The 26,565-nt window shown below is 44.1% G+C and overlaps 1 protein-coding gene across 2 annotated transcripts in view; it reads right to left on the bottom strand.

Moving 5' to 3' along the window:
- The window catches only part of CGNL1 (cingulin like 1), a 144,764-nt gene extending 129,447 nt beyond the window's left edge, over positions 1-15,317 (bottom strand). The window contains exon 1 of one of the 2 annotated variants that reach the window (XM_056572407.1): positions 15,253-15,317. The gene's annotated coding sequence lies outside the window, so the exon portion shown is untranslated. The other variant, XM_056572409.1, reaches the window with a different exon arrangement.
- Between the last annotated feature and the right edge of the window lie 11,248 nt (positions 15,318-26,565).

Below are 26,565 nucleotides of genomic sequence, written 5' to 3'. Positions count from 1 at the left end.
GACCCTATTACTATTTTCATCAACGTAATATCACATTCCTTTCAGGTGGCTGAATATGTGTGTATGTTCCTTATGCAGGATGAAAAACAGAATGTACCAGCTTAAATTGCTCTTCATATGGCTCGAATTGCAGGTTTCACCACCGTGCTCTGTGTGTCTCGAAACAAGGACTTGAGGTTGATGTCATGCACTTTCCTGCCCAGCTGAGGAGGATGTGGAAGGCTGGAATACGAGCAATCTGCTTCCTGTTCCTGATTGGCAACACTTGTAAAACTTGTTCTAGCTTTAATTCTGCTCACCGAAACCACACAAGACAATTCATCTTTTCAGTGCAGAAGGAATTACGGACTTCAGTGCCAAACTGCAAAGTAAATAGTCAGCTCCTATACATTCATATACTTCTGGCATAGATCAAAAAGTCACGTGAAGCAACAGTAATGCAAATAAAGTCAGAAGTGTAGGGCCTCACAGTCATGACAAGAAGCCTGTATGGTGGCACATTGGTTTTGTATTATGGAGCTGTATGGGACCCCATGTGACACTGTAAAATGTTTTGTCAACTGCTATAATTATGGTATGGTATTTATGAGGTAGAAAGGTGCAGAGCATGTCACATTTAGTACAGAGTCCATTACAGAAACCATCTGGATCTAACTGGATGCATACAAAGGTCCAATAAAAGCCTTATGAACTTCTATAGGTCCCCATAATACAACCGTTTGCTTACCACGTTTCTTTAGGCTCTCTCTTTTTTTTTTTTTAACCGGAATATATTTAAAGGGGTTATCCAGGAAAAAAAAATTTTTTTAAATATCAACTGGCTCCAGAAATTTAAACAGATTTGTAAATTACTTCTATTAAAAAATCTTACTCCTTTCAGTATTTATGAGCTTCTGAAGTTAAGGTTGTACTTTTCTGTCTAAGTGCTCTATGATGACACGTGTCTCGGGAACTGCCCAGTTTAGAAGAGGTTTGCTTTGGGGATTTGCTTCTAAACTGGGCGGTTCCCGAGTCACGTGTCATCAGAGAGGACTTAGACAGAAAAGTACAACCTTAACTTCAGCAGCTCATAAATACTGAAAGGATTAAGATTTTTTAATAGAAGTAATTTACAAATCTGTTTAACTTTCTGGAGCCAGTTGATATATAAAAATGAAATAACCCCTTTAATGAAATAACCAAGTCTGCACACCTGTCACTTAATACAAAAATTTTCAAGGGTCAACTATTACCCTTTGAACATATCTCCAAGAAATATAATATATCTCCACAAGATTTTTATAAATACCTGCAGATTCGGCACTTGCTGGGGTCACATAGAATAGACAGTCAAGGACTCAGAACACAATTTGAGAAATATTTCTTACTGTCCAAGGGGGGCAGAGGGGCCATTTCAAAAGCTTATAAAGCAAGCCAGGACAAATTATATGACCCCACTATTAGCTTCCAGGCAAAATGGGAAAATGATTTAGGTATACAAATTCTCCACAAGGATTGGAATAAATTATACGTCCTACCATCTAATCTGTCACATTGTATATCACATCTGGAGACCTCACGTAAACTCATGTACCGCTGGTATCTTACACCAGCGGTGTCTGGCGAAAATGTACCAAAAGGAGAATACCAAAGCAGTGTGTTGGAGATGCAAGCAGGAACAGGGCACCTTTTTACATATGTGGTGGAGCTGCCGATTGATACAGCCATTATGAGAAGAAATAAATATTCTTCTAAATAATATCCTAGGTAAATATAGAGAATGGGGCCCTGGAATGGCTCTTTTAAATATTGGGTTGGATAAACTTAAAGATAGGATTGTAAGCTTCCATGTGTTATACGTGGTCTGTACGGCTGTAGCTAAAAATTGGAAATCTACTAAAGTCCCTAGTAAAATAGAAAATTTAGAATTCTCTAACCCATGTATGCATAATGGAAAGACTAAGATTAGATAAAATAGATAGCTTAACTTCACTGGATGCTAAACGCATGATTTGGGATAATTGGATACAAAAAATAAAAGAGATAAGAGGATGTAGACCCCCATGATATAGACTGTTACAGAGTGCTTAACGTCGCCACGTTTTTTAAAATGTTCTTCAGAAGTATAGAGGGGGAGAGGGGGAGAGGGGGAGAGAGAGAGAATCGGATAGTGGAAGGGTACAAGATTAGGTGTAAATGTAGGGAGGTCGGAGGGGCCAATGCTTGTGAGTTTCACCCCCTACCCTCACCCTTCTAATGGTTTTTGATGTTTATTGTGTTATTTTTCTCTTTTTGTAATGTACTAAGAAAAATGTAATAAAAAGATTAAAAAAATACAAACATTTTCAGTTTTTTTTTTTGCTCATCATAATGGAGGGGGCCATTTTGACCAGAGGTTCTGTTCTGTTAACAGCATTTACAGATACACTTTACAGCATCTATATGGACCACAGGGGGAAAATATTCTGGCCCTAACTCATTGTTTCCTGAGTGTTCTAGATATGAGCAAGGGAGGGAAGAGGAGGAAGTGAGTTGTGACCATCAGCCTTTCTTAAAGGGGTACTCCACTGCTCAACTTTTGGAACAAACTGTCCCGAACGCTGGAGCAGACGCCGGTAGCTTGTGACCTCATAGACCCGCCCCCTCATGATGTCATGCGTCGCCCCCTCAATGCAACTCTATGGGAGGGGGAGTGACAGCCATAATCCCCCTCCCATAGACTTACATTGAGGGGGTGGGTTGTGATGTAATTAGGGGGCGTGGCTATGATGTCACAAGTTCCCGACACCGGCTCCAGCTTTCGGAACAGTTTGTAAAAAACACTGAGCAGCGGAGTACCCCTTTAACTGCATATTATCTACACACAAGTAACACAAGACAAAAGATGAAAAATAAAAAAATTAAATAAAAAACAAACAGTCAAACCAGACTATCACACTGATGTGGAAAAATATTTGGAAACACCACCACAAAATAGACTTCAGGATTGAAAAAAGGTCCTCAGAGGCCAGGATCATCTATGAATGTTATACCCAGAAGGCTTTGCTATCCCCACTGATCAGAATAGATGCCAGATTTTACCTCTATCAGGTCATGTAGATAACTTTGCAATATAGTATATTATATTATGAAACTGCACAAAGACCTGTGTGTCTTGCTGAGAGGCTGTAAACACACATTTCATAGTCAGGGAAAGAAAAGAGACCGATTCATAAAGGTTCTAGGGTCCTGACCTCTCTTTTCTTCTAAATGAATGAATGTCTCCGTGTGTAAATTTGCTGACTGGGAACAATGACACTGACTTTGAACTGGGAATCTTGACCTAGCCTTACGTGGTTCCAGGCATGTGTTCACTATGAACCCCACTGAGAAAATGTAACGTATACACATTCAGCTAGGTACAATCCTGAAAAGGACAAGCACTGAAATCCGAACTGCAATACAGTTTATGTGGATACATCTCAGAAAGTGGCCAATGTGCTCAGCAATGTGTCTAACATTTTGCTTTGGTTTTTATGGATAGATATAACATTTCTTATTTAGTGTTAAATCTGAGTTGCACTTTTCAAAATGAATGGAACCTTTGAATGACTGTGTGATAACTACACCACAATAAACGGAATTAAGGTGACTCCTGAAATTGAAAAAAAAAAAAAAAAGTAGAATATTTTGTCCTTGTTAGGCTACGTTCACACTGCCGGCTGTCTCCGGCAGTGTGAAGCCCATTATTTTAGGATCAAGAAAAGCCAGAGAAAAAAAAAATTGTGCTTGCACTGAAAAGTTAAACAGAGGAAATTCTTTTCTTTTTTAAATTTCTTTTTCGTCTTGTCCACAGTGCTCTCTGCTGACACCTCTGTCCGTGTCAGGAACTGTCCAGAGCAACATAGGTTTGCTATGAGGATTTTCTCCTGCTCTGGACAGTTCCTGACACGGGCATCAGGTGTCAGCAGAGAGCACTGTTACATAGTTACATAGTTAGTACGGTCGAAAAAAAGACATATGTCCATCAAGTTCAACCAGGGAATTAAGGGGACAAGACAAAAACAAACAAGTGGACAAGACAAAAAAGAAATTCAAAAATAAAAGCATTTCCTCTGTAGCATACAGCTGCTAATACGTACTGGAAGGGTAAAGATTTTTTAATAGAAGTAATTTACAAATCTGTTTAACTTTCTGGTACCAGTTGATTGTACACATTTTGTGACATTCACTTCAGGACACCATTTTATACAATTCCTTCTCTGCGATTTTTCGGAGACTTTTTTTTTCCCAGTGCAACTTTTTGAAAGTGTTGTCTACAGTCAGTTTTGTAAGACAGGTCTGCGCTGGTGTATGTTTGAGGGGTAATTGAGGGCTATGAGACAAATTATGACTTTTTAAGAAAAATTGCACTTCATAAATCTCTTAACATTGCATAGTGAAAAACCAAAACTGTGTACTTAAAGGGGTACTCCACCCCTAGACATCTTATCTCCTATCCAAAGGATAGGGGATAAGATGTCTGATCGCGGGGGTCCTGCCGCTGGGGACCCCCGCAATATAGCATGCGGCACCCACCTGTTTCTTGTCCGGAAGCGCTGGAGGGTCTGGGTCCCGACCACGGGAACAGAAGATCGTGACCCAGACCCTCCAACGCTTCCGGACAAGAAACAAGTGGGTGCCGCATGCTATATTGCAGGGGTCCCCAGCGGCGGTCCCCTTTGGATAGGAGATAAGATGTCTAGGGGTGGAGTACCCCTTTCAGTCCTTTTAGTCAAAATCACCTTTGCACACTTTTTTTTGCAAGTGTGGAATATCTTCAACTAATTTACTCTAAACAGCAGTGTAAAAAGCTTGATAAATGTCCCTCATCGTCTTGTTTGAAGGTGAACCTTCAGCACAGTCTGAGATCCAGAGCACTCTGTATCAGGTTTTCATTAAGAATATCTCAGCATATTGCTTCATTCAGCTTTCCCACAACCCTGAACAATCTTCTCTCTATCCCTGCTACTGAAAAACATCCCCACCACATGATGTTCCCACCACCATGCTTCAATGTAGGCATTGGCATTGGGCAGGTGATAAGCAGTGTCTGGTTTCTTCTACAAATGACCCTTAAAATGTGAGGCCAAATTTTTAATACATTTGCAAAAAGTTTTGAAATTGTGTTTTTCTTTGCTTTTAGCACAATGCTACAACATAAAAAGGCTTAAATCCAAAGCCTAAAGACTTTCTGAATGCACTGTATGTAATACCCAGAAACACTGCTAAACAGTAAACAGACAACAGCTGAGCTCCATTTAAATGGACAATGTCAAGATTCAAAAACTTTTTATATGTTAAAATATACTTCATAAGAAAATGTTATTTCCATTTTATGGAAATAATGAATTTAATTCTGTCTGGCTGCAGCATCACCTTTGTCCAATCTGAAGCACAAGGTTAGGACAAAGTCCAGGAAGTGAGGGGGGGGGGGGGGGACTAGCACTCCTGTCCTATTAGTTGGAGGTTACAGAGCAACCTGCAGTGATTGAATGAAGAGACCAAACACAGCATAAGGTAATTGGTTGCGCAAAATACAAGCCCTTATATGGGTCTGTGAATGGAAATAAGTTTAGAAGGCAAAGAGGAAAAAACGAAAACGCAAAAAATAATAATAATTGGCTGTGTCCTTAAGGGGTTAAAAAGGTTTGCCATCATAGATAGTTATCTTCTTGCTCCATTCACCATCAATGAAGTGCAAAAGATAGCCGGACTACAGTGCTTGAGATTGATTTGGGGGGGTCCAAGCAGTCGGACTACCTGAAATTAGACAGTTATTCCTGCAAATGATTGCCAGTGATTTTTAAAGGGGTTCTCCGGTGCTTACACATCTTATCCCCTATCCAAAGGATAGGGGATAAGATGCCTGATCGCGGTGCGGGAGTCCCGCAGCTGGGGACGCCCGTGATCATGCACGAGGCACCCCGTTTGTAATCAGTCCCCTCCCGTAGGCTACCACGCTATCAAGCTATCACGCCCCCTCCCGTAGGCTTGCATTGAGGGGCGGAGCGTGACGTCAAACGGGGGCGGAGGCGTGACGTCACACGCCACCGGCCCGGTGGTCGCCCGTAATCAGACCCGGAGCGAACGCACTCCGGGGACTGATTACAAACGGGGTGCCGCGTGCATGATCACGGGTGTCCCCAGCGGCAGGACTCCCGCGATCAGGCATCTTATCCCCTATCCTTTGGATAGGGGATAAGATGTGTAAGCACCGGAGAACCCCTTTAATGTTCTATTGTAGACTACTGAGAACAGCAATTTTAACAAAAATATGGCATAAAAAGGAAAAAAAACTGAACACAAACAAAAAATGAAGCAAGTGGATCAGGTCCCCATCTTTACATTTATGCATCAGATAGAGCAGATTGAATCTGATAAATTCCCTTTAAAATCAGACAACCCTTTTCAGTTTATACTTTCTCAAACCGGTTTACATAAATAATATATGAGTTGCAATAAGGCAAATTACACAGACACTGTATACCTCCACGTGAACATGCTGTAAAAACATAATACTAATGAACATACCATTTTACCATAACATACTGTCAGGGTAAAAGATCTAATACACTAAACCACATATAGACATATTAGCAGAAAACTCTTCGATGTGTGAACCTGTAGGGAACAGGCTTGTGCTTCTAAATCCTTGCACGACTAAACCCGCTCTATAAAAGTCAATGAAGTCTTCTTCATTACATAACACTTTTCTCCATATAGTAATAATCACACCCTTCCTCCACCCCAGGAATTAAGTAATTCATGACAGTAAGTTCAGGAATGCAAAGTATGTTATTGGGAAACTCCGTACCATCCCCACCCCCACAGAAAATGGGTATTGTTTGAGGATGCCACTTTAGCTATGCACTTGCATACTGGAGCTCAGACACCACAATCCTAAGGGTGAAACCTGCTCCGATCGCTGACAGGTCCCACGTGTATTACGGGTTTAGCTAATGACACTTCTCCATGTGCTGCTACAGTGTTTACTACCACACACAGCAACTACTACCCATTGTCATACCATAGGAAAAAGATACAATTCTACAGATGGTAACACACAACAACAACAGATAATGAAGCAGTGTCACCATGTCTCTCCCTGCTGGTACATGTATAAACGTGAGAAGATCTGGCATTGTGCCCTGCAGACTGGGACCATTACCAGACAGTCGCCCAAACATATCTGGGTCAGCGTTTATCAAAAAGCTTAGCAGAGGAATTATTCATACATACAGTGGGAAACTTTTTTTTTTTTTGCAGAATGCGACTTTGGGGACCCCAAACACCTATATTATGGCTGCGATTTCAAGCCTGACCCACAGGTCTGATGAGCCGAAGCATCCCAGGTCAGGCGTATAATTGTAGAAGTGATAGACGCAAAAATGCCTCCATAATACATCCGTGTGAAACCGGCCATACTAAGGATTTCCAACTCTTTCCCAACTAGACCTGGTGCTGCCATAGCGAGCACCCGGATGACAACCTCTACAAGGTCTGGCAGAAAAAACCTCAGAAGGTCAACAGTGCCTTGCAGGCAGTTTCACTCTGAAGGAGAAAGTGACTTTACACAAGAACAATAGACAGGTGACAGTCTGTAAAGCAAGACATACAAATAAGACAGCTGTCAGCCAAATATTCATTCAGCACACAGCGATCACTATCGATTGTACCCTACATGAGGGGAGAAAGCCCCCTCCAGACACCTTTGTCAGTGACTTATGCCCATTGAGATTTACTGTTAGGGGTGACTCAAGAGACCACTGGATGTATAGGATGGTTACCAGTCCCACCAAACTGTTAGGCTTGGCATCTAATGTGTCTGTCTGCTCACTTTAACCCCTTAAGGACGCAGGACGTAAATGTACGTCCTGGTGCAGTGGTACTTAACGCACCAGGACGTACATTTACGTCCTGTGCATAACCGCGGGCATCGGAGCGATGCCCGTGTCATGCGCGGCTGATCCCGGCTGCTGATCGCAGCCAGGGACCCGCCGGCAATGGCCGACGCCCGCGATCTCGCGGGCGTCCGCCATTAACCCCTCAGGTGCCGGGATCAATACAGATCCCAGCATCTGCGGCAGTGCGCGATTTGAATGAATGATCAGATCGCCCGCAGCGCTGCTGCGGGGATCCGATCATTCAGAACGCCGCACGGAGGTCCCGTCACCTTCCTCCTTCCGGCTCCTGGCGTCTTCTGCTCTGGTCTGTGATCGAGCAGACCAGAGCAGAAGATCGCCGATAATACTGATCTGTTCTATGTCCTATACATAGAACAGATCAGTATTAGCAATCATGGTATTGCTATGAATAGTCTCCTATGGGGAAAAATCCCCTCCCCCAATAAAAAAGTAAAACGTCAGTTTTTTCCTATTTTACCCCCAAAAAGCGTAAAAAATAAATTTTATAGACATATTTGGTATCGCCGTGTGCGTAAATGTCCGAACTATTAAAATAAAATGTTAATGATCCCATACAGTGAACGGCGTGAACGAAAAAAAAAAAAGTACAAAATTGCTACTTTTTAAATACATTTTGTTTAAAAAAAATTATAAAAAATTTATTAAAAGTTTTTTATATGCAAATGTGGTATCAAAAAAAAAGTACAGATCATGGCGCAAAAAATGAGCCACCATATCACCGCTTATTCGGAAAAATAAAAAAGTTAGAGGTCATCAAAATAAAGGGATTATAAACGTACTAAATTTGGTTAAAAAGTTTGTGATTTTTTTTAAGCGCAACAATAATATAAAAGTATGTAATAATGGGTATCATTTTAATCGTATTGACCCTCAGAATAAAGAACACATGTCATTTTTACCATAAATTGTACGGCGTGAAAACGAAACCTTCCAAAATTAGCAAAATTGCATTTTTCTTTTTAATTTCCCCACAAAAATATTGTTTTTTGGTTGCGCCATACATTTTATGATATAATGAGTGATGTCATTACAAAGGACAACTGGTCGCGCAAAAAACAAGCCCTCATACTAGTCTGTGGATGAAAATATAAAAGTTATGATTTTTAGAAGGCGAGGAGGAAAAAATGAAAACGTAAAAATTAAATTGTCTGAGTCCTTAAGGCCAAAATGGGCTGAGTCCTTAAGGGGTTAAAGGGGCACTCCGGCCCAAATACATCTTATCCCCAGGATAATATGTCTGATTGCGGGGGTCTCGCCGCTGGGGACCCCCGCAATCTAGCATGCAGCACCCACCTGTAAGCACTGCTGTTATGCCTCCCGACCATGGGGACGTGGTATCGTGACATCATGACTCCGCCCCCGTGTGACTTCACGCCCCGACCCCTCAATGCTAGTCTATAGGAGGGGGCGTGACGGTCACCACGCCCCCTCCCATAGACTTGCATTGAGGGGGTGGGGCGTGACATCACACAGGGGTGGAGTCGTGACATCACGTTACTCCGTCCCCGTGGTCGGGAGGCATAACAGCAGTGCTTACAGGTGGGTGCTGCATGCTAGATTGTGGGGGTCCCCAGCGGCGAGACCCCCGCAATCAGACATCTTATCCTCTATCCTTTGGATAGGGGGATAAGATGTCTTGGGGCCTGAGTTCCCCTTTAAGGCCAAGATAACATGGTAGACTCCTGTGCAATTGTGTCAGAATTACAGTCTAGTCCCATCACATATACACCATGTAAAGATCTTGTGTGCTTAGCCACATACATTGAACAAAGGTCATGATGACTGCAATTCAGAGGTAGCCATAGAGTCCATTACAGCAAATGTATAAATATAAAGGGAATGTGAGAGGAGAAAAGAAACTTTTTTTTTAATACATTAAGTTTTTTTCTTAAACATATTTTTTGAAGATTTTTTTTGGGGATGTGTTTTCTATCTTCCATTTTACTGTCCGAGGATGCTGGAAGACCGCTGATCTACATAATAAAATCATCCTGAAATCTTGCCGTTTTCATTCTGACCCCTAGGCCTAAAACTAAGCTGAGACTTCTGGTTTTGCACAGATCAGGCTACATTCACATTACTGTTGTGCTCTGACCCGTTCAGGGTCCATTGGGAGCCAAATAAAGCAGCTGAACCAGATCCCAATGACTTGAAGGGGGTCAGTCAGGTGTCTGTTATTTTAGGGGAGTAGAGCAGAGAAAAACATGCAGTATTTTTTGCTCTGCTCAACTTCCATCCTTTTAGCAGAGCTGAACAGTAATTTTAACATAGCCTCACATCCCTGCAAATCTCTAAATGCTATTAAAGGAAAACTGTCACATATTCACTCCCGCACTAACCACAGGTACTGACGGATAGTGCGGGGGGACGCTGATTCATATGATCCCTACCTTGCCCGGATCCATCCAGCCGTACGCCCGAAATCTTAGTTTTTCTATATATGCAAATGTGGCTGTAACTGGCACGGGCAGGGTTTTCAGATTGCGGGCAAACGGCCAGACAGATCCGGGCAAGGTAGGGATCATATGATTCAGCGTCCCCCGCACTATCCGTCAGTACCTGTGGATAGTGCAGGAGTGAACATGTGACAGTTTTCCTTTAAAGGGTAGCTCCCACCATCCCATTTTTTTCTGTCCCTGCCTATTGCCAATCTATCCCTAACCCCCTCCCTGGTTTTAATTTTTATTTTTACTATATTAAAAATGCCTTTTGTCTGCCTGGCAGTGTGCTCACTACCAGGCAGACTTCCCCAGCAGGCACCACGTCACTGATGCCTGCTGGGGGGGGGGGACTTCCGCCCTTAGTTCATCTACACAGGGTGCCTCCAGCTGTTTTACCACTACAACTCCCAGCTTGCCCTGACATCTATTGGCTGTCAGGGCATGCTGGGAGTTGTAGTATTGAAAGAGCTGGAGGCACCCTGTGTAGATAAACTATTAGTTAGTTACATGTGGCGCTGCGGCGCTAGCCCGTCCCCTCCGTCTCCCTCCCCCCCGCGCCATACCCCGTTCCCTCCATCACATCCCCCCCCCCTCCCGCATACCCCTTTCCCTCATTACACTTACTGCAGAGTCCGGCAGCGGGCGTGCAGGGACAGCGGGGGCGGCGATGTGCGGGAGCAGTGGCCTCCCAGCCAGTGGCCGGGGAGCCAATGCGCTCGCTCCCTGCCTGTCTGATTGACAGGCAGGGAGCGAGTGCAGCCTAACTGAAAAAGGACTGATTGCCAGGCCAAAATCAGTCCTTTTTCAGGCGTGACGTCACGCCAGGCTGCAGCCGGCCACTAGGAGGGAGACCCCTAGTGGCCGGTTTTCAAATGTAAATTAAACCATTTTAATAAAAAATAATAATAATAAAAGTATATTAGAGATATGTTGTAGTACATAAGTACTACAACATATCAAAAAATAAAGTTGGTGACAGTGCCCATTTAAATATAGCTCAGCCAAGATGGCTGCCATTATAATAATGTAGTACAATCAGAAAATAGAAACAGCAATGTTTTATCCTGACCGCGATCCACCCTAAGGGTATGTTCACACTGAGGAATTTACTCAAGTAATTCCTCTTGCTTTGTCTGCTCCAATTTATTCATCAAGTCATTTTCCATTGAATTTAATGGACTTTCTGCTGTCCTGTTCACACTAGCAGAATTCCGACACTGTTCCGCCTGAAGATAGAACATGTTCATTCTTTAGGCGGAATCCTCTGGTAAAAGCCCACTGAAGTCAATGGGATTTTTTTCCTGATTAAATCCGTTTAGCTTGAAATTCGAGCGGATTCCAGAAAAGTAGAATTGAATAGCTTCCTCCTTTATTCCTATCCATTTCTGCTTGAATTCCGAACAAATTCCACATGATAGATAAATAGCAAAGAGAAGAAAAAAGGCACAAGCGCCCCATGTGCGGTACTGTAAGATATTTGGCAAATGTAAAGACTTACACTTCCCAAAGGATGTAGCACTGAGGGCACAACACCATGTAGTGTATTGATAGACAAAGCTCTGTATGCAGCCTAGATCCTCCGGTCAGGTCCTCGCTCACCGGTTCGTAATAGCAGCAGAAATGGCAGAGATAAAAGTAGATCTTCATCGGGCGCAGTTACAGTTGAAGGAAGATGACGGTATTCGTAGGTTCACTTCATCAGATTTATTTACAGCACAACAAACAACGCGTTTCTTGCCCCTAAAGGGCACTTCATCAGGCAATGTGCATCACCTCGCCTGATGAAGTACCATTTACAGGCAAGAAACGTGTTTGTTGTGCTTTAAATATATCTTATGAAGTGAACCTAAGAACACGATAGATAAAATGACAGAAGTCAACAATTTCCTGACCGAAATTATTCCTCAAGAATTCCTCTCTAATTCCTCAGCGTTACCATACCCTCATGTTCAGACTGCTTCATGGGACCCAAAATCCAAACCAATGTCCAAATCAGCACGTTTCTTTACAAAAATCCGTCTCCCACTGACTTAAATGGGAAACGTTTTTCATTGTCCACACAGCATTGAAAAATCTGCGTGCTGTATGCGCAATTCTAGCCTAAGGCCAGGTTCGCCAGGTGCCAAAATATGCACTGAAAAATGCATGCATTGCGCGCCCGTTGTTTTAAACAGAAATGCACACATCTTTTCAGCGTGCACTTTAAATAAGACAGAATAAGTGACATGACTGCAATAAAAGAATATGTCAAATAGTCATATTAGAGTCATAAATGTCATAGAAAACTGAGGCTACTTGTATTTCCCTAAATATGTTTCCGCTATGAGAAAAATACACCCTTAGGGTCTATTCACATGTACAGTATCCTGCGCATATTTATGCAGAGGATTCAAAGCTGAAAATTTGACGCTGCGTTCAACCATTTAGTTTACATTGAAATGTAGAGCATAAAATCTGCAGCTTCAAATTCTGCACATCATTTATCTGCAGAATACTGTCTGTGTTGATATTTTAAATAAATGCTAGATTTTCTTTGGGGGGGGGGGGGGGTTGGTTAAGGCAGACCTAACATTTTTTATTTTTTTTTTATTTTTTTAAAAGGGCCAACGGTTATTTACCTATAAGAAACTGCACCACGAACCACCACACTTTGTAAATTGCACACTTTAAATTTACCTTGATTTCAATGTAACATTTGTCTAAGAAAAAAAAAAAAAAAAACACGAAAACAGCTACATTTACAGAAAATCACAAAACCGGCCTTAGGCTGCATTCACATCTCGTTTTTGCAATACGGTTGCCGTATCCGGTTACAGCAAAAAAAAAAAAAAAACTTATTGAACCGTATTCCAAACTGTATGCATAGACATTACATTGACAACCGTAGCATCCGGTGGCATACGTTTTGCTTCATTTACGGTTGTATGCTTTTTTTTCCGCACACCAATCCGTAGTCTACTACGATTTGAAGTAAGGTTGAAAAAACCGTATCCAACATGATACTTTTTTTAAATGGTAGTCTATGTGAACCGTATAGAACCGTATGTGCGTATGGTACATACGGTTTGCACAATACGGTTTTTCTTTTTTTTCTTTTTTTGGGGGGGGGGGGGGGAATTCAATTTAAAAAAAAGAGGAACTTTATTTAAAATGTTGACAAACATAAAACCGTATCTGTTTTTTTTCAAGGAAAACGTATTTAGACGTATGCAAACGGACATCTATTTCAAAACCGTATACGGTTTAAAAACGTGAGGAGGCATATACGGTTGCATACGTTTCGGTCCGGTTTGGAGACATACTTTTTCGTACAGAAACGGGATACGGGACCCGTATTGCAAAAACGAGATGTGAATGCAGCCTACCAGCAGCGCTCCATGTGAGTGAAAGGGCCTCTATGTTTACTACCTGTCAGGTCCTCCGGAGCAGAGTGGCTTTCCAATCTGATGTTTAAAGGTGGACCCTGACCATAGGACCGACCTTCCCCCATTTCCCCCTTAATGTCCACATCCTTATCAGGAGGAACCCCCCCCCCCCCCCCCCCGTGTGGCTGGCGCAGCCTGTATGCCAGTGTTTCCCAACCAGGGTGCCTCCAGATGTTGCAAAACTACAACTCCCAGCATGCCTGGACAGCCTTTGGCTGTATGCTATAGTCACTATGAAGATATAGTTGTTTTTTTTAAGGCTATAGTCACACATGGCGGACATGTTCCGTTCCATACCTCAGAATGCGCCTGTCTCTTCAGCATGTACCTGGATTCCTACACATCCCATTCCAAAGAGTGGGGCAAATCTGCCATGTGTGAATAAACCCTAAAAACACATGTCTAACACGAATCCTCCATAGCAGTGCTTCCCAAACTGTGTCTCCAGCTGTTGCAAAACTACAACTCCCAGCATGCTTCCCAAACTGTGTCTCCAGCTGTTGCAAAACTACAACTCCCAGCATGCTTCCCAAACTGTGCCTCCAGCTGTTGCAAAACTACAACTCCCAGCATGCTTCCCAAACTGTGCCTCCAGCTGTTGCAAAACTACAACTCCCAGCATGCTTCCCAAACTGTGCCTCCAGCTGTTGCAAAACTACAACTCCCAGCATGCTTCCCAAACTGTGCCTCTAGCTGTTGCAAAACTACAACTCCCAGCATGCTTCCCAAACTGTGCCTCCAGCTGTTGCAAAACTACAACTCCCAGCATGCTTCCCAAACTGTGCCTCCAGCTGTTGCAAAACTACAACTCCCAGCATGCTTCCCAAACTGTGCCTCCAGCTGTTGCAAAACTACAACTCCCAGCATGCTTCCCAAACTGTGCCTCCAGCTGTTGCAAAACTACAACTCCCAACATGCTTCCCAAACTGTGCCTCCAGCTGTTGCAAAACTACAACTCCCAACATGCCCGGACAGCCTTTGGCGTTTTGCAACAGCTGGAGACACACTGTTAGGAAAACACTGCTCCGCACACTAAATTCTACTTGAGTAAAACTTATAAAGGTGCTCACATCTTGTTCATAGCGGACACTACACAACTTGAACTACTAGAACTCCCATCTGGCAGACTTGCTGGGAGTCATAGTACATACCACAGCTTATATTACCAGGCCTGGACACCCAGGGGTTAACCACCTTATCACTTCAGTTTACAGAGTCAATACACACAGCCCAGGCACCCAAGGTCATCACATAGGAAAAAGCGCACAGTGTGGAGAAGTCCCAGGTAACCCTCTATAGCGCCACCATCCCCGTGTGACTATATGATATAGCAGAGCTGGCAGCGTCCTGTTACCTGTAAGGTGTTATCTAGGGGCACTCTGCGTCCTCTCACTACATGTACTAGACTTTTGTATGTGTCCCCAGCAGCAGGACGGGACGGGGACATGGGGTGTCACTCACCTTCCTCAGTGAGTCCCCTCCGCTGTGAAGTTATCAGTGTTATCCCGAACACGGCTCCGCTCCCCGCTCCCTCCCTCCCTCCCTCCCTGCTCCACGGTGACCACCCCTTCCTTCTATTGTTGAGAGGAATCCGAAATCTGGACAGTCGCCACACTGCCACCTACTGGGCGAGCGGCAGCTGTGCACTCCTGTACAGACACCTGTATGTCCAGACCTGTCAACTAGGGGGCAGAATATCACGTGTGCGACGACATTATACTCACTGAATCACGTGGAAAGTGCAACGGGGAGGAGGTCATCTGGCGCTTTAATGGGACATTTCTAAAATGTCACTATGACAGGTGAGGTATAGGATGTGGCTTGGCATGGGGTGGACTTTGTTAGAGGTGTGATTTTTTATTTTTTTTTGGGGGGGGAGAGGGGGGCAAATTTATTGGGGGTGTGACCTGTAGTTGGATGGAGTTTTGTAGGGGTGTGGCATGTCATAGGGTGATGGTTGTTTGAGGGGTGTCTTATTATAGGGTCTCCATTGGTATTGTGGTTTGTCAAAAGGTGCGTCTTTGGGGTGTGATTTGATAAGGGGGTGTATTTGCTGAGATGTGGCTTGTCATGGTGTACTTGTTGGCGTAGTTATGGGGTTGTATTTGTTGGGTGTGTCTTGTTATGGGATTGTATTTGTATGAGGTGTGTCTTGTTATGGTATTGTATTTGTTGGGTGTGTCTTGTTATGGGATTGTATTTGTATGAGGTGTGTCTTGTTATGGGATTGTATTTGTATGGGGTGTGTCTTGCTATGGGATTGTATTTGTATGGGGTGTGTCTTGTTATGGGATTGTATTTGGGGTGTGTCTTGTTATGGGATTCTATTTGTATGAGGTGTGTCTTGTTATGGGATTCTATTTGTATGAGGTGTGTCTTGTTATGGGATTCTATTTGTATGAGGTGTGTCTTGTTATGGGATTGTATTTGGGGTGTGTCTTGTTATGGGATTGTATTTGTTGGGGGGTGACTTGTTATGGGATTGTATTTGTTGGGGTGTGGCATGTGGGGGTGATGGTCTCCATTGGTATTGGGGCTTGTTATAGGGTGGTGTTATGGAGTTGTATTTGTTGGGGTGTGTCTTGTTATGGAGTTGTTTTGTTAGGGTGTGTCTTGTTATGAAGTTTTATTTGTTGGGGGGTGACTTGTTATGGGATTGTATTTGTTGGGGTGTGTCTTGTTATGGGATTGTATTTGTTGGGGTGTGTCTTGTTATGGAGTGGTTTTGGTTGGGTGGAGTTTATTAGGGTGTGGCATGTAAAAGGTAATGGTCTCCTTTGGTATTGCAGCTTGTCAAAGGGTGGTGTTTTGTTATGGAGTTGTATCTTGTTACAGGGTTGTATTTGATTTGTATTGTTAGGGAGTTGTTTTTTGTTGGGGTGTGGTTGTAGCAAGGCGGAGTTTGTTCAGAGGCGCCTCTAGGCTTTGTGAGGCCTTAGGTGAAACTTCAACATGATGCCCTCACTGACGTAGAGTTGGTTGGCAGCACAGTATTGTGTAAAGGACTGGGCAGCTGCCTGAGCAGGTATGATTGGTGCCAAGTAACAGAGCAGGTCCCTACAGTGGCTCCAAATTTACAGTTTTGCATTGCTTTTAAACCCTTGGTGCACTCAATAAAAAAAACTCTAGTGGACTTTTGCGCCTTAAGCAAAAAAAAAAAAGGGGGGGGGGGAAACCTCAGAATCCATAAAATCTAAATAAATCTCCTTTACTAATTACAGACGACTGAAATGACATCCTGGTGGGTGGAAGTGTAAAATAAGTACTCACCGCTGTGTGTCTGGCCTGCTGGGTGCTGCGAGGTGCAGAATGGAAGCAGCAGAAACAGCTCTGCTGCCCTCCCTTATAGACACCCTACTCCCCTTCTGTACCCCCTTATAAACTGCTCCTGTTCCCCCTCTAAATACCCTTCTTCTCCTCCTGTCCCCTCCTACATACCCCTCCTCTCCTCCTGTACCCACTTAGATGGAGCTCTTTTTTCCTCCTGTACCCCCTTATATACAGCCCTCTTTCTTTCTTCTTGTCTCCCTTAATATAAAGCCCTTTTTTCTGCACTCCTGTACCCCCTTATATAGAGCAATATTCTCCTCCTACCCCCCCTAAAATACTTGTCCTCCTTTACTCCCTTATAGACCCCTCATGTTACAGATTTCTCCTTTCCCCCTTAATAGTGGCCCTGCTCCCTTTAATATTCCCCCTGTCTTCTACTTTCCTATATTTCTGTTCCCCAGCTGTTATTGTCCCCTCGCCTGATGTCCTCTGTCTGCTCAGCTGCACCCAGTCTGAGCTCCTCAGCCACCTCCTGTCCTCCTCCTGGGCCTAAATCTTTTCCGGCACAGACCATGCGCAATGAGATAATGTCATTGTGACCGGCCTGCACGGTAAGAGCTACAAGGCTGTGAGTGCAGGAGCAGGGATTCATGTTCCCTGCTCCTGTACAATACTGACTGGTGATTTGTATGCCTTGCCACCTATTTTACTTTCTTAGGTAGGCGAGTTAGGCGGCCGCGAGGCCCCTGTTAATGCAAGGCCTTAGGCAGCTGCCTAACTCGCCTATTGGTAGAGCCGCCTCTGAGTTTTTTAGGGTGTGGCATGTCATTGGGTGATGGTCTCCTTTGGTATTGCGGCTTGTCATAGGGTGGTGTTTTTTGGGGGGAGGGGTGTCTTGTTATGGAGTTGTATCTTTTTATGGGGTTGTATTTGGGGTGTGGCTTGTTATGTCCAATGGTACTACATTCAAGCAAGGGCAAATCAGATACAATAGAGCTATGGGCACAGTTCCTCCATGGACTAATAAGGTGAGGTATCCTAATAGTCTGGGTAAAGGGATCTCAAAAAGAGTCAGGTGGCTCTTAGTGTTGCTCGCGAATATTCGCAATTCGAATTTTATTCGCGAATATCGCATATTCGCGAATTCGCGAATATTCGCGAATATAGCGCTATATATTCGTAATTACGAATATTCCTTTTTTTTTTTTTTTTTAGTTTTTTTTTTTTTCACAGTACACATCACAGTGATCATCCCTCTCTGCTTCCAGCTTATGTGGTGTAAGAAGGTTCTAATACTACTGTGTGAGACTGGCGTGTGAATTTTCGCATATGCGAATATTTGCATATGATAATTTTCACATATGCGAATTTTAGCTTATGTTAATTTTTGTATATCCAAGTTTTCGCATATGTTAATTTTCGCACGCGCGGATATTCGCATATGCGAAAATAAAACGAGGACATTACGAATATGCGAATATTCGCGAATATGACGAATATTCGTCCATATATTCGCGAATATTCGCGAATTCGAATATGGCCTATGCCGCTCAACACTAGTGGCTCTGAGTCCACAGTGTTGAGTGCATGCCAGCATCCGTTTATTAACTGGACAGACTCTGGGGCTTGCCCTGTTAGGCTGCATTCACACCACGATTGCAGCCTATGGTTGCCGGAACCGGCTGGGGGAGGGAAAAACCGGGCACTCCCGTACCCCAGCCGGACCGGCACTGAAATCCATTCACTTTAATGACTGGAGTCAAACAGTGACTCCGGTTGGCTCATTTCTGCCCCATATCCGGTTTTGTGACCGGACCTAAAACCGTAGTATATAGCACCAACAAATTGGTTGGTACAGATGTAGCACACTATGGCCCAGATTTATCAAACTGTGTGAAAGAATAAATAGAGGGGATTTTCCCCAAGCAACCAATCACAGCTCCGATAACAAGCTCTGGTGAAAGCTGAGCTGTGATTGGTTACTGTGGGAAAATCACTTCACTTTTCTCTCACACAGTTTGATTAATCTGGGCCTATGTGGGTGTAGGGCAATGCATACAGTACATTGTATTCTGTGCTCACTGCTTACATACACTTGTGTAGATCAAACCTGCCCAATGCATTTGTAAAGGCAGGTGCTAGATCTGTATGATCACAGTACTAGAGCAGAAGTGTGCAGGGGGACACAAGAAGTAGCTAGGAAAAAAAAAAAATCCTAAAGTTTTAACAGATCTTAGACATCAGATGGGCACAAGGTGCTGTTCTCATACTATGCCCAGTAGTAAGTAAGGTAAAATATATGTTTGACATTTTAGACCACAAAAATTCCAGTGAGACATTTACAAAGCTCATTGAGGCCGAGAGAGGTGAAACCAATAACCTTATTATTTCTATGTCTTACTGCCAGCAACATAAGAAAGAGAATGAAAGTTCACCTCTCTTGTATATAACAAGAGAGGTGAACTTGTTCTCAGCCTTGTCATGTGATCACTCAATAGCCCCGATGCCAAACATTAGCCGACAGTGCTGAAAATTACAAACATGCTCCTGGGAAAGAATTAGCACACACATCCACATTGCAAAGAAAGGGACTCTCTCCGAATCTCTGATGTGTTCTGTGTGAGATGAGTGAATTACCCACTGGTACATCAGCTGTGGCATCCAGGGACATGCACACATAGGCATTAACGGGGCCCCCCCCCCCTTCTCAGCACCTGCCCTTAGATGCCCTGTTGGCATATTATTGCATTTTGCCACAATTTGCGCAAATTACCAGACTGCAATAATATGTACAAAGCCCATAGAGCAGCACAAACACTGTTACGCAATGTTTTAGGACCTGTGATGACATCATCATGTCCTGAAAGGCCCTATAACAGTGCATAGAGAAAGAGGGGAGATTTATCAAAACCTGTGTAGAGGAACTGTGGTGCAGTTGCCCATAGCAACCAATCAGATCGATTCCTGTGAAAAATGAAAAAAAAAGCACTTTGGTTGCTATGGGCAACTGCATCACTCTTCCTCTATACAGGTTTTGCTAAATCTCCCCCATAGTGCTGGCAGGGATAAGCTCCTTTAACAAACCCCTCCCCCCCTCCTCCTCCTGCCAGTGGTATGATCGCAAAGTTTAGCTGCCTGTCGGCTGATGGAGGAGATGGTCTGCCGTCCTGCCATGAACATCTAGCTGTTGCTGTCTTCCCTGCACCCAGCCAACTTTCAATAAAAGTAAGTATATTGTATGTAGTGTGTAGATGTAAAGTGTATACATGTGTAATGTGAACATTTTGTCGGTTACATGCATTTGTGTATAGTGTGTACTGCATGTATATACACATGATATACGTGTGTGTATTTGTGATTTTGTATGTGTGTGTATATATATATATATATATATATTTTTTTTTTTTCTGTAAGTGATATGCAGTGCTGTATCTGTTACTAGGCCAACAAGGCCAAGGCCTAGTGCCGCACTTATCGCAGCCAAACTGCACCCCCCCCCCCCCTAACGTTTATGAGCAGATATATATGCCAGCCCAATACATGCTTAGCAATCTGTCTGCCTACAATTGACTCCTAAATTTTATTATGAGCAAATATATATGCCAACACAATACATATACAGATATATATATACACTAGGGATGTAAGAAAAAAATCGATTCTCGCGATAATCGCGATTTTTTCATTTGCCGATACAGAATCGATTCAAAATATTTTTGAATCGATTCTTTTAGGGATGTGGAATTTTTATCTGCGGACGCCCGGAACAGCATGTCATGTCCCGGGCATCAGGAGATAAAAGTTCCACATTTGTGGAGCCGGGCAGGCCGGATCTGACATGGCTATGGAGCGGGCTCCGACTCGTGCCCACTCCGTACTATGCGGCCCCCGGCTGATTTCAGTAGCCGGGGGCCGCCGCTAATAGCCAGCATGCGGCAATCGCCGCGGCTGGCTATTAAAGGAGTATCCGGTGCGCACTTTTCTCATTTTATCCTATCCAGGCTGCAAAATAAAACGCACTTTATCTTACCTGCCAACGAGCCCCCGGAGCTCCGGTACAGGTGTTCGGTCCCCGGGCTGTATTCTTCTTACTTCCTGTTAGTCCGGCACGTCACATGGAGCTTCAGCCTGTCACCAGCCGCAGCGATGTCCCGCCTCCGCTGGTGATAGGCTGAAGCTCCATGTGACGTGCCGGACTAACAGGAAGTAAGAAGAATACAGCCCGGGGACCGAACACCTGTACCGGACTGTACCGGAGCTCCGCGGGCTCGTTGGCAGGTAAGATAAAGTGCGTTTTATTTTATTTTGCAGCCCGGACGGGATAACATGAGAAAAGTGAGCACCGGAGTACTAGATCGCCGCTGTCAAAGCTGACAGCGGCGTCTATTGGGATCTATGAATGCTCCCAGGTGGGCGATATATCGGGATATATCGCGATGTATCGTCACCTAGACGGTATCGCGATATATCGGGATATATCGAATCGCCACACTGGTATCGCGATTCGAATCGAATCGCCAAATTCTTTGCGATTCACACCCCTAATATACACACACACACACACACACACACACACACTGTGGGGGAGATTTATCAAAACTTGTGCAAAGGAAAAGTTGTCCAGTTGCCCATAGAAACCAATCAGATTGCTTCTTTCATTTTTAAAAAGGCTTCTGCAAAATGAAAGAAGGGATCTGATTGGTTGCTATGGGCAACTGGGCAACTTTTCCTTTGCACAGGTTTTATTTATTGTGACAGTGTGGCAAGGAAAGGGTGTATTTCCCTACCTGATCCTGGAGAAACCTCCACCTGGGGTTAATCAATGAGGCAGCAAAGAGGGGAAGTCTGTTTAACCCCTTGGGGACGGAGCCCATTTTGACCCTAAGGACGGGAGCAAATCTGACCTCTGTCACTTTAAGCATTAATAACTCTGAGATCCCCTCCTTTTTTTTTTTTTTTTTTGTTTGAACATGTGCTGCACTCTTCCCCACCCCCTCAGCCCAACCCTATATAAGTAGTAGTTAGCGACACAAGGGCCATTTCTTTCCTAGCAGCCTCCCAGTCTGACTGGGAGAGCATGGTAAGTGAGCTATTACACCTTGTTCACACTGGTGTGGTGCTGTGCGGTGTCCGTTGCTGCCGTGTCTGCGGGGAGGTGCGGCCCATAGACTGGTTTTTAGTGGCATTGGGGCCACTCTGCCAGTGGGTCGTTCCCCCCCCCCCCCCCCCCGTGGGCTCTGGTGTCGCGGCGGCGGTGGTGGTCGCCGCCCAGTGCTGCGCCATTTTATGCTAGGGACGTTAGGGACCCACTCTGAATAGGTGGCCTTGATGTGGCGAGTGGGCTTGTACTTTTTGATCAAAAATGTATACTAACAACCTGTTAGTTTTTGATATTATGCTGAGAAGCAATCAGATCATTATACAAGATTGTAGATGTGCACCATGTCTGTTTTCTACCCGAATTCATAATAACTCTGAGATGCTTTTACTTATGAATTTGATTCTGAGTTAGTTTTTTCATGACATATTGTACTTTATGTTAGTGGTACATTTTTGTTAATACTTGCATAATTTCTTTGTGAAAAATTCCAAAATTTCATGAAAAATTAGAAAATATAGCATTTTTCGAACTTTTAAACTCTCTGCTTGAAAGGAAAATGGTCATACCAAATAAATTATATATTGAGTCATGTATACAATATGTCTACCTTATGTTGGCATCATAAAGTTGACATGTTTTTACTTTTTAAAGACATTAGAGGGCTTCAAAGTAAAGCAGCAATTTTCCAAATTTTCATGAAAAATTCAAAATCTGAAATTTTCAGGGCCCAGTTCAGTTTGAAGTGGATTTAAGGGGCCTTTCTGTAAGAAATCCCCCATTATGAAAACAGCACCCCCTGAAAGAATTCAAAATGATATTCAGAAAGTTTGTTAACCCTTTAGGCGTTTCACAGGAATAGAAGAGGAGAAGAAAACTCAAAATCTCCAACATGTTGTTTTTTTTTTTGTTTTTTTTTTAATACATGGGGTAAAGGAGAAAAATCCCCCCCCCCCCCCCCCAAATTTGTAACTCAATTTCTCTCGAGTATGACAATACCTCAAATGTGCATGTAAAGTGCTCTGCAAGCACACAACGTGGCTCAGGTGGAAGGAGCAACTTTGGGATTTAGGAGAATGAATATTGCACTTTATTTTTTCTGGGGGCATGTTGCATTTAGGAAGTCCCCAGGGTATCAGAACAGCAAAAGAAACCCACATGGCACACTATTTGGGAAACTACACCCCTCAAAGAATGTAACAAGGGGTACAGTGAGCCTTAACACCTCACAGGTGATTGATGACTTTTTGTTAAAGTTGGACGTGAAAATTAAAATTTTTAACACTAAAATACTGGTGTTTCCCCAAATTGTTCATTTTCACGTGGGGTAATAGGAGAAAATGCCCCCCAAAATTTAAAACTCCATTTCTCCCAAGTAAGGAAATACCCCATATTTGGTTGAAAAGTGCTCTGCTGGCACACTAGAGGGCTCAGAAAGGAAGGAGCGACGTTGGGCTTTTGGAGAGAGAATTTGGCTGGAATTGAAGTTGGGGCCATGTGCATTTACAAAGCCCCCATTGTGCCAGATCAGCAGAAACCCTCCACATGTGACACCATTTTGGAACTATACCGCTCAAGGAACATAACAAGGGTTAGAGTGAGTACTTATACCTCACAGGTTTTTTTTAACAGTGGGCTGTAAAAATGAAAAATTCGATTTTAACACTAAAATGCTTGTTACCCCACATTTTTTATTTTCACATGGGGTAATAGGAGTAAAAGGCCCACAAAGTTTGAAGCCCAATTTCTCCCAAGTAAGGAAATACCCCATATGTGGTCGTTAAGTGCCCTGCTGGTGCACTACAGGTCTCAGAAGAGAAGGAGCGCTTTTGGAGAAAGAATTTGGAGATTTGCATGGGGGCGGACCTGGATGTAAGAATTACACTTGCCTCTGATACCAAAATTAACCTACGGTAATGTTTCCCAAACAGGGTGCCTCCTTTTGTTGCAAAACTCCCAGTCTGCCTAGACATTCAATGGCTGTCTGGCAATACTGGGAGTTGTTGTTTTGCAACAGCTGGAGGCTCCGTTGAGGAAACAGTGCCGTACCAGATGTTTTTCATTTTTATTGGGGGGGGGAGGGAGGGGGCAGTGTTAGTGTGAATATGTAGTGATTTTAGGGTACATTCACATGGGCGGAGGTTTACACTGAGTTTCCCGCTGGGAGTTTAAGCAGCAGCGGTAAGTTTGCTGCAGCTCAAACTTGCACCCGGAAACTCACTGTAAACCCCTGCTTGTGTGAATGTACCCTGTACATTCACATGGGGGAGGGGTGTGCAAACCTCCAGCTGTTGCAAAACTACAACTCCCAGCCTGCACTGGAGGCACACTGGTGAGGAAACACCAAATTAGGTAACTGACTAACTCAGTGTCTTCCCACCAGTGTGCCTCCAGATGTGGCAAAATTACAACTCCCAGCATGCACGATCTGTCAGTGCATGCTGGGAGTTGTAGTTTTGCAACAGCTGGAGGCACACGGTTAGGAAACTTTGAGTTCGCAAACAGACTCTAACTCTGTTTCCAAACCAGTGTACCTACAGCTGTTGCAAAACTACAACTCCCAGCATGTAATGACAGCCAAAGGGCATGCTGGGAGTTGTAGTTATGCAGCAACTGGAGGAAAACAGTTTGGAGACCACCGTGTAGTGGTATCCAAACTGTGGACCACCAGATGTTGCAAAACTACTTCTCAAAGCATTACCAGACTGTCCAGGCCTGCTGGGAGTTGTAGTTCAGCAACATCTGAAGGGCCAAATGTTGCGGAACTACAACGCCAACCCTCAAAACTGATGTAAAATTTAGACATTAGCCAGTATATCCTTAGATGGAGGTTATGTTACTTAACTTATTTACCAACCAGTGTGCCTCCATCTGTTGCAAAACTACAACTCCCAGCATGTACTGATCGCCGAAGGGCATGCTGGAAAATGTAGTTATGCAACAGCTGGAGGTAGGCAACTACAACTCCCAGCATGCCAAGACAGCTGTTTGGGCATGCTGGGATTTGCAGTTTTGTAACATCTGGAGGGCTACAGTTTAGAGACCACTGCACAGTGGTCTCCAAACTGTGGCCCTCCAGATGTTGCAAAACTACAAATCCCAGCATGCCCAGACAGTAAACAGCTGTCTGGGCATGCTGGGAGTTGTAGTTTTGCAACATCTGGAGGGCTACAGTGTAGAGACCACTATATAGTGGTCTCAAATTGTAGCCCTCCAGATGTTGCTAGGCAACTCACCAGCTTCCGTAGGATCCAGGGAGCCGCATCGCTGTCCTCTTCAGCGTCCTCTTCTGCCGCCGATCGACGCCGCTGATCGTCTCCTCCGCCACTGCCGATGGGTAAGTGGATCTTCGGCGCCGGTCCCCTTCAGTTTCCCCGTTCTGCCCGGCCTATTGTGGGTGGGCAGAACGGGGAAACCGAAAGTTAACCCCCCCCCCCCCCCTGACGACCAATAGCAGGGATATTCGGAGTGCCACCTCACTCATCCCTTCAGGGGGATTGTGAGTGTCTCATGGGGGGTGGTCTCAGGACCTGGCCTAGGCATTGGCACGGGATGCCTTCGGGATGCCTGGCGAGCGGCAGTGATCGGAAATGCGGAGAGCGTACAGGTATGCCCTCCGTCCTTAAGTACCGGGACGCAATGGCGTATCCGTACGCCCTCTGTCCCCAAGTGCTAAATAAACGTTATATTTGTTTTGGGGGGGGTTCTAGTTTAGGGTACCCCTTGGTTTTTTTTTTTTCCTTAATTTGATGGAAACTGAGGCAAAAGCAACAGTTTATGTTGAAGAAAAACTGCTTGTAGAGAAAAAGCTTCTGAAGACAGAGATGCTTACTCTAAAAGTGGTAGAATCTGAGCAATGGACTGAAGAAACAGGGCAGCTGAAGCGAGACTCACAAGAAGCTAAGGAGTCTGGATGCAGCATCCGTGATCAGGAAATGAAATGCGATACAGACTTAGATGGTCGGGCCCAGCAAAGCTCACACCACGGTCCAGCCATTGGTGAGAGAAGGCAGAGGCCTGGAAGGACCATCTTGTTGGCAGCCAGTGTCCAATGTGTTGCCCTAAGCAACAGGGAGAAGGTGAGCGGCTCCAAGGGAGTCTTTGGTACACAAGTTGCGAGGAACCCTCTCTATAAAGTAAAGCTGAAAGTTCCTGAAGACTTACGGCAGATGTGCGCAAAGGAATCTGCTCGTAAAGACTTTACAAAGGCAGTGGGGGCCTATTTGGTGTATTATGACTCAGAGAATGCCCAGCTGGTCATCTTGCCTGACAACGAAGTTACCAATAATAGGGTGAACATGTTGAGTAACATACATTTCCGAAGTCTTCGGACAAAATTGTCTGTATTATTGAGAATTAAAGAAGCAAGAAGAAAGCAAGGAACATTAAGAAGATTGTCGACCAGT

The sequence above is a fragment of the Hyla sarda genome, chromosome 4 (assembly GCF_029499605.1).
Source record: "Hyla sarda isolate aHylSar1 chromosome 4, aHylSar1.hap1, whole genome shotgun sequence".
Lineage (NCBI taxonomy): Eukaryota > Metazoa > Chordata > Amphibia > Anura > Hylidae > Hyla > Hyla sarda.
Note: the sequence above shows the minus strand (reverse complement) of the source record. Positions and strands in the feature narration are given on the sequence as shown.